Here is a 9,415-nt window from a genome sequence, read left to right as displayed (position 1 = left end):
TGATGGTTACAGATACGTCTCCAGTCTCCTCAAATGACATGTCCGTTTTCAGTAAATATATTTGCTTCAAAATTACAGATCTGGAGCATCTTTTTGAACATGGCATTGTGCTGCTCCTCTTTTAACACTCCTGGAAATATATGAATACATTAACAATTGGGTGATCCCTTTTTTTCCATTGTCCAAGGAGTGTGTTTCTACACTGTCTGACACTGATTGGCTAAGTGTCAGTTTGTGCCCTGACGCGCCCCAGAATGATGTCATGAAACTCGGAAGAAAACTTGCCATTACTAAATAGACATGTCAGGAGAGCTGACTGTTCCTCTAAGCGCTGGTTGGAAACTTAAAAAGGAACCAGTCACAGCCAGGAATCATCCTTTACGTGCCAAAGATGCAGGTTTGTCTGAGCGAAGAAAAAAAAAGTCTGCTGTTTCCAAGGAAACTTGACATCCTGATTCAAAAGTGTTCTGCCTTGTGATAACAGAGGAAGATAAGGCCTCGGGCGGCGCACTTTAGAACGTAATAGTGTGTGTGTGAAGGAATATAAATATCAGCTCCCAAAAGTATCTGCTGAATCGTTCATGTGCTCCAGCATTTTTTTGTGTGTGTGTGCAACGTGAAAAATCCAATAAAAATGGAGATGCTTTTTCAGTGTCTTGGGGTCTCTTTGGTTTACATACACTACTAGTCATACTACAGATCCATAATATGCCACTTACAGCCCGCTATGGGCCTATGCTGTACCTCCAAAGCAGCATAAATAGCAGCTAGCCCCAAGAGAGGGCACTGAATGCAGTATTTTACTTTTTTTTTTTTTTTTTTTTAGACCTCAGTCTCCTCCATTCACTATGAAACTGAAAAAAGAGGATCGGGAGTTTAGGAATAGGACTACAATTATTACGGGGGAAACTATTAAAATGCGGCTGTTGATGGACCTTGTATTTTTATGAGAGCGCCACAGGCTTATGTATGAGGATATTGAACAACACCAGTTATACTGATGTAACCTGAATTAGACTAAGGTCCATCAAGAGTAACCAGTCTACTTGTAGATGGTTTACCTGTTACAATTTTTTGGGAATGTTTCCATTTTTCACAAACCACTTCTGTCACAGTTCCATGACAGGTAGAACTTTTAAGACTCGGAGTCTGAACATCACGAGGGTTGGCCAGACTTGACGTCACCACGAATTCTCACTTTGTTAACTGAACAGGGGGGGAATCTTGATAGTTCAGCTCTCTTATACTGGCCTATCAATCCTCAAGTCAGACAAGAGTCACCAGTCCAACCCTCTGAGACTGCGCTATCAATACCTGAGACAGGTATGAGGGTACAACCCTCTGAGGCCAGGCTATACATCCCCAAGCCAGAAAGGAATCATTATTCCAATTCTCTGAGGCCTGGCTTTTCATCCCTAAGCCAGGAATGAGTCACTGGTCCAAACTCCTGAGGCCAGTTTATCGATCCGTAAGCCGAGAATGAGTCACCAGTCCAATCCTCTCAGGCTGGGCTATCAATCAATAAGCCAAGGTCGAGTCACAGGTACTATCCTCTGAGACTGGGTGATCAATCCATAAGCCAAAAATGAGTCACTGGACGAATCCTCTGAGGCCGAGCTATCGATCTCTAAGCCGAGAATGAACTAGCAGTCCAATCCTCTGAGGCCGGGTTATTGATTTCTAAGCCAAGAATGAGTAATCAGTCCAAACCTTTGAGGCCAAACTATCGATCCTTAAGCCAAGAATGAGCTAGTAGTCCAATCCTCTGAGGCTGGATTATCGATCCATAAGCCAAGAATGAGTCGTTAGCCCGGCCTCATAAGATTGGACCATCGACCCCTAAGCCAAGAGTGAGTCACTAGTCCAACCCTCTCAGGCTGGGCTATCGATCTCTAAGAATGATTAATCTAGAGTCGGCCTCTACAAACTGAGAATGGCTCAACAGTCGACCCAATGAGATTTAGAGATGATGGAAGGATCGTGGAAGTGTGAACAGTGGCTTGCAAGTGTCCACCAGACTGTTCACCAAATGGGGTGGTCTACCAAAAAGGTAGGTGCCACTAGTGGCCTAAGACCATCATTCTTGTACATGGTACGTTGCCAGTAAAGTTCCATTTCCATAAATTCAACTAGGTTCAATAGTCAAGTTTCAGACTCGAAGCTGGAGTCCAGATATTAAATGATCTAGAACAGTGTGAAAAGCCCTGAAAGGAATGCGGTTAGGTTAACAGAAAATTAAGACTTTTTTGTCAATAGTAAAAATTTTGTTCAAACAATCAAAATTAGCTATAACAGAAAATTAAAAGGGAAAAAAAAATGACGATGCTGAATTTTGCATTAATCATCTTCAGTACCAACGTTAAACATGGCCAAAATTTTAACCCCTTTACCCCTGGGCCATTTTCCATTTTTGTGTTTTCGTTTTTTGCTCCCCTTGTTCCCAGAGCCAAAACTTTTTTATTTTTCTGTCAATATGGCCATGTGAGGGCTTATTTTTTGCGGGACAAGTTGTACTTTTGAACGACATCACTGGTTTTACCATATAGTGTACTGGAAAAAAATTCCAAGTGCGGTGAAATTGCAAAAAAAGTGCAATACCACAGTTTTTTGTTTTTTTTTACCACGGTCACTGAATGCGAAAACTGACCTGCCATTATTATTCTCCAGGTCTTAACGAGTTCGTAGACACCAAACATGTATAGGTTCTTTATTTAAATGGTGAAAAAAAAATCCAAAGTTTGCTAAAAAAAAAGGTCGCCATTTTCCGAGACCTCTAGCGTCTCCATTTTTTGTGATCTGGGGCCGTGTGAGGGCTTATTTTTTGCGTGTCAAGCTGACGTTTTTTATTGATACCATTTTGGGGTAGATATGATGTTTTGATCGCCCGTTACTGCAATGTTGCGACAACCAAAAAAAGAGTAATTCTTGTGTTTAGAATTTGTCAGGGTTCCACAGTGACGACACCGGGGAGATCACACAATATCTCACCGTTGCCGTCACTCTGTCCGGATTTCACCAGGGATTCGCGAGCACACAAACCCGACTACTCACTACGGAGCTATCGGTAAGCGAGCAGAAAGCGTATAGCATACACACCTCCAAATTCCAACCCATGGAATATGTGTTTATGCCCTGTAAGGTTACTGCCAGCTTCACGATAGTCCAATTATTATTATTCGCTGCCACCACCGGCCGAGTTTGAACTATAATACAGGCATGGTCGGAAGTTTGCTTTCTGGTGGCGTATATGTATTCGGGGGAGGAAACAATTACAGGACAAAAGAAACACAATTATTAAATTTTATATTTAATCCAAAAGGCAGGCAGTGTTATGAAAAATATACATTTTACAAATGGAGACAATACAATACATATGCAGTTACACAAAATTATAAGGAATAAAGAAGAAACTTACAATACGATAGCCGAGACGATTCAATATAGCTGGAGGGGAGATACTCCACTTGATCAGAGCCTTCAGCGAACGCGACCCCTTGCTTATGATACATATACTCCCAGCAATGAGTACTACTCCATCCTCCATGGATTATTTTATGCCTAAGGGAAGACCTGCCCATACACCCCCCAGTGCTGACATCATGTGTGCTGGGCTCTAGCCTGCACATTTTTATTAAAATATGTTTTTTTGTGACAACTTATCGTTGGTTGATCATAGAGGCCCGAAAGTGATACCATTTTTTCCATTATGAATTTACCTTCCGATAGAGACCACACATGACACAGTTGCGGTCTGCTATTTTGTTACTTTTGCACCGCAGTCCCCTGGAGGGGCTTACAATGAGGGGAAAATATCCATTGTTCCCTAGCTGACCCTGTCACTAAAAATATGGGTCCCATTATTATCAGAATTATGGAACTTGAGATATTCCATATTTCATATCGGTCCCGGACAGACTGGGGCTTCAGTAAAATTCCCTTTGACATCCTGGGAATCAAGCCTCAACAGCTAGATGTAAATTATCGCGGGTCTGTGTCTGTGTCGGGGGTTCCAACGTCGTGCGTAATATTACGTAGCACGTCGGAAAAGGGTTAAAGGGGTTGTCCACTACTTGGAAAACCAGTTTTCGATTGTTGTAATTCCTCTTATAAAATACTCAACTCAGGTGTCATTCCAGTGATGTCAGCATTAGCTCACGTCTTTGTCGCGCAAGCCCAGCAGACAATAAGCATCAGCTTCACTCTCCCTTCCTTTGGATGTAACTGACATTCGGAAAATGTCAAAGAGCAACAGCAGCTCTGACTTCTGGGTGTCTGTTTCATCCGAAGGAAGCGAGAATGAAGCGGCCTCTGATTGGCTGCAGAGCTCACATCACTGGATTGGTGCAGGCAGAGGAGGTGAAGACAGACTATAGCAATTGAGAAGGGCTTGTCCCAAGTAGCAGACATCCCCTTAAAGAGAAAACAAGTAGGTGGGACGGTGCCCTTAATCTCCACCCCCCCCCCCTTTGTTCTTTGATTGACAGCTCAGGCTTTATAAATCTAGAGAAGGATAGAGATAAATGAAAAACAAGCAAAGTGGTAAAGTGCACTCAAATATTTGGCCACACCATGGGTGCTCCAAGCACCTGTACTTGGTTTGAACAGTCCTTCTGTGTTGACACAACTCCCCTTAATGATTATTCCAGGCACACAACATCACTAGAATGTGGCGGAGTCACGTCCACCATCAAGCTGTCAGACCAGCGAAATCAAGTGACAAGTTGCATTCCATCTCCATGGCAACGGCTGCTGCAAATGCATCTCGACAAGTACATGAAATCCACAGCTCTGACACGACTCTTCCCGAATTCTGCCTCTTATCACGGTAGACTCATCCTGAGCATGCGTCACGAATGGCCTCAGCAAGCTCGCCCAGATGACTCTTCACCAGCGCTTAATGAGATTGCCCTGGACTAACATTTTAAGGACCTATCCTTAGAATAGATCAATAGCAAATTGGTGGGGGTAGAGGATTGGGTACTGCAGCTCAGCTCTGCTCACCTTTCACAACAAAATGGGAAGACAGCAGAACTGGCTTGTACTAATGTATCCAAACCTGTGGAACCGCCCACTTGACGCTCACGGCCAAAATCACGATGTTCTCTCTTTGAATAGATCAGGGCTCCCATTAATATTGCACATTTGTACAACGCCCAATCAAGTGGGCATCTATTGGTGTAAAACATAAAATAACAGCTTAAAAAAGTCAAATTGTAGATTGGAAATTACCCAAGCTCCGCCCCTCTGACTCCAGAGAAGAGTAAGGAACCTTTAATTATTTTTTACAGGAGTTGTCCAGGGTAGAAACTATTTTTTTTGCAAAGTGTTCCCCTTATTATTCCTTTTAAAATCAGTGAGTACTTAACCCTCCATGCTCCTGTTCCAAAACTTAACCGCTTCCTTTTCTCAACACACATGAAACACCCGCTCTGCCAATCATTTGGTCACTGCACAGGACCCAACACAGCCACTGATTGACTGAGCGGCATTTTTAATATGTCGAGATGGCACAATCAAGAAGAGATTGGTGGGTGATTGGACCGGGGGATGGGAGTCTGTAACTACTTTTTAACCACTTCGCGCCAGAGCCTGTTTTTGCCTTCGTGACCAGGCCAATTTTTTTCAATTCTGACCACTGTCACTTTGAGGTAATTACTCTGGAACGCTTCAACGGATCCCCCTGATTCGGAGATTGTTTTTTCGTGACATATTGTACTTCATGATAGGGGTAAAATTTCTTTGATATCACTTGCGTTTATTTGTGAAAAAATCGGAAATTTGGCGAAAATTTTGCAATTTTCAAACTTTGAATTTTCATGCCCTTAAATCAGAGAGATATGTCACACAAAATAGTTAATAAATAACATTTCCCACATGTCTACTTTACATCAGCACAATTTTGGAACCAAAATTTTTTTTTGTTAGGAAGTTATAAGGGTTAAAAGTTGACCAGCGATTTCTCATTTTTCCAACAAAATTTACAAAAACATTTTTTTAGGGACCACATCTTATTTGAAGTGACTTTGAGGGGCCTTTATGACAGAAAATACCCAAAAGTGACACCATTCTAAAAACTGCACCCCTCAAGGTGCTCAAAACCACATTCAAGAACTTTATTAACCCTTCAGGTGTTTCACGGGAATTTTTGGAATGTGGAAGAAAACAATGAACATTTAACTTTTTTTTCACAAAAATGTTACTTTAGATCCATTTTTTTTATTTTCACAAGGGTAACAGGAAAAATGGAATACACAATTTGTAGTGCAATTTCTCTTGAGCGTGCTGATACCCCATATGTGAGGGAAAACCACTGTTTGGGCGCACTGCAGGGATCGGAAGGGAAGGAGCGCCATTAGACTTTTTGAATGTAAAATTTGCTTGAATAATTAGCGGACGCCATGTTGCGTTTGGGGAGCCCCTGATGTGCCTAAACAGTGGAAACCCCCCACAAGTGACACCATTTTGGAAACTAGACCCCTTAGGGAACTTATCTAGATGTGTGTTGAGCACCTTGCACCCCCAGGTGCTTCACAGAAGTTTATAATATTGAGCCGTAAAAATAAAATTTTCACATTTTTCCCACAAAAAATGTTTTTCCTCCCTTAATTTTGCATTATCATAAGGGTAATAGGAAAAATTGCAGTATGAAATTTGCTGTGCAATTTCTCCTGAGTACGCTGATACCCCATATGTGAGGGAAAACTACTGTTTGGGCGCACTGCAGTGTTCGGAAGGGAAGGAGCGCCATTTGACTTTTTGAATGTAAAATTTGTTTGAATAATTAGCGGGCGCCATGTTGCATTTGGGGAGCCCCTGATGTGCCTAAACAGTGGAAACCCCCCACAAGTGCCACCATTTTGGAAACTAGACCCCTTAGGGAACTTATCTAGATGTGTGGTGAGCACCTTGCACCCCCAGGTGCTTCACAGAAGTTTATAATATTGAGGCATAAAAATAAAATTTTCACATTTTTCCCACAAAAAATGTTTTTCATTCCCTAATTTTGCATTATCATAAGGGTAACAGGATAAATTGCACCATGAAATTTGTTGTACAATTTCTCCTGAGTACGTCGATACCCCATATGTGGGGGAAAACCACTGCTTTTGGTGTACGGCAGGGTTCGGAAGAGAAAGGAGCGCTATGTTGGCTGGGATAGGTTGCAGACACCATGTCACATTTGAAGAGTCGCTGACATGCCGAAACAGCAGAAACCCCCACAAGTGACACCATTTTGTAAACTACACCTCTCAAGGAATTCATCTAGGGAAGTAGTGAGTATTTTTTTAATTTTTACATTTATACCATTGGGCAGTGAAAAAAAACAATTATATTTTTACCACAAAAAAATGTTTTACCCCCAGATTTTACATTTTCACACAGGGCAATGGGTAAAAATGGTGCCGAAATGTGTCACACAATTTCTTCTAAAAGTGGCAATACCCCATATGTGGCTGTATCGTACCGCTCAGCCATACGGCGAGATCTGGGGGGGACGGAGCGCTATTTGACAATTGGAGAACAAATTATTGTAGAATAGGCATTTGGATTTGGGAGCACAAAATTTTCTGAATTTCTTTTGGGGGGCAAGGGCCATTTCGCTTTTCCAGAGCCTTTCTGCTACCAGTAATTTGGAAGTCCCTTATATTTTTAACAGATGACGGACCTGAGTGGGGACTAGCTTTTTTTGAGGACTGAGTTGAAGCTTTTATTGGGAACATTTTACGTAACATTTATCCGGCGCTCTAGGCTGAGCACTTACATCGGGGTTTCCATCTAAATTTCCAAGTGATGTAATTCGGATGAAACCCCTGCGGGATCCATTCACTGTAATGAGGCAGCAGAGTTACTCTGGACTCCGTCTGGCCTCTGTTTAGCTGTGTCCTTTTTTTCAGAAGTGCACAAAACTGTGGCCAACCTCACTTTTATGCACGCCTAAAAAAAACTGACACCGTGGGATCACAGGCCAGACGGCATCCACAGTGGCCTATATCTGCCTCATTACAGGGAATCTTCCGTCATGGGTTCTGGCTGAATCACGTATTTCAGCGATTTACACGGAAACTCTGGTGTAAGCGCTCAGCGCAGAGCGCAGGATAAATGTGAACAGAGCCTTACTGCGATCTTTGGGAGACATAATAAACAAATCAAAAAACCAAGCAATGTGAACTGAGGTCTAAGATGGTACACATCTAAAAAAATAGGAGCATGTTCACACTAGCAAAAAGAAGCAAAACCTACAAAAGACAAAAAATATATCTCATACCCTACCATCATTATATATAAATGTAAAGCAAAGTTGCATATGAAATATAGGGTACTTAGTGAACTATTTTTGATCAAAAAAAGTATACAAGCCGTCCCACCAGCGACAAGGTGACCCAAAATTGGGACGGTACCTACACTGTCTATATTAAAAACCTTACTGTATATCAAAGTTGAAGTAATGCATATAAAAGGGTAGACAAATAGGACCGGGTCCCAACTTCAGACCACCTAGGCCCATGGTAAGCTACATACTGTATATACTAATCAGCTCAACAAAGGGGATGCCACACCCTTAATTTGCACAGAATGCAAACAAGACAAAAAAAAAAAAAACAAGCAATGTGAACTGAGGTCTAAGATGGTACACATGCAAGAAATAGGAGCATGTTCAAACTAGCAAAAAGAAGCAAAACCTACAAAAGACAAAAAATAATAAACAAATCAGTAGCAGGTCAGGATTTGGTTTTATTTATTTTTTACGCCGTTCCTCGTGCGGTATAAGTGATGAGATTACTTTATTCTTCGGGTCGATGCGATTACAGAGATACCAGATTTATATCGGGTTTTTATGATTGACAGCTGTCACACACGAAGACGCTTTTGTTTGCAAAATCTAGTTTTTGCATCACCATATTTTGAGAGCTATAATTTTTCCATATTTCGGCCGACAGAGTCATGTGATGGCTTGTTTTTTGCGGGATGAGTTGACATTTTTATTGGTACCATTTTTGGGTGCGTGACATTCTTTTGATCGCTTTCTATTCTGTTTTTTGGGAGGTAAAATTAACAAAAACCAACAATTCAGGAATTGTTTTTTGAGGGTTTTTTTTATGCCGTTCTGCGTGTGGTAAAAGTGATCAGGCAGCGTTATTCTTTGGGTCAGTACGTTTACAGTGATAATACACTTACTGTATATTTTTTCAATGTTTTGGCGCTTTTACACAATAAAACTATTTTATAGAACAAATTTTTTTTTGCATTGCTTTATTCTGAGCGCTATAACTCTTATTTTTCGGCTGATGGAGCGGTACGGCGACTTTTTTTTTTGCGGAACAAGATGATGTTGTCAGCGGTACCATTTTTATTTCCATTTTGCTTTTTGATCGCATTTTTTTCCACTTTTTGTTTGGCGATATGATGAAAAAGC

Source organism: Phyllobates terribilis, unplaced genomic scaffold (assembly GCF_046119375.1).
Source record: "Phyllobates terribilis strain yellow unplaced genomic scaffold, ASM4611937v1 Scaffold_7__3_contigs__length_470593459, whole genome shotgun sequence".
NCBI lineage: Eukaryota > Metazoa > Chordata > Amphibia > Anura > Dendrobatidae > Phyllobates > Phyllobates terribilis.
Note: the sequence above shows the minus strand (reverse complement) of the source record.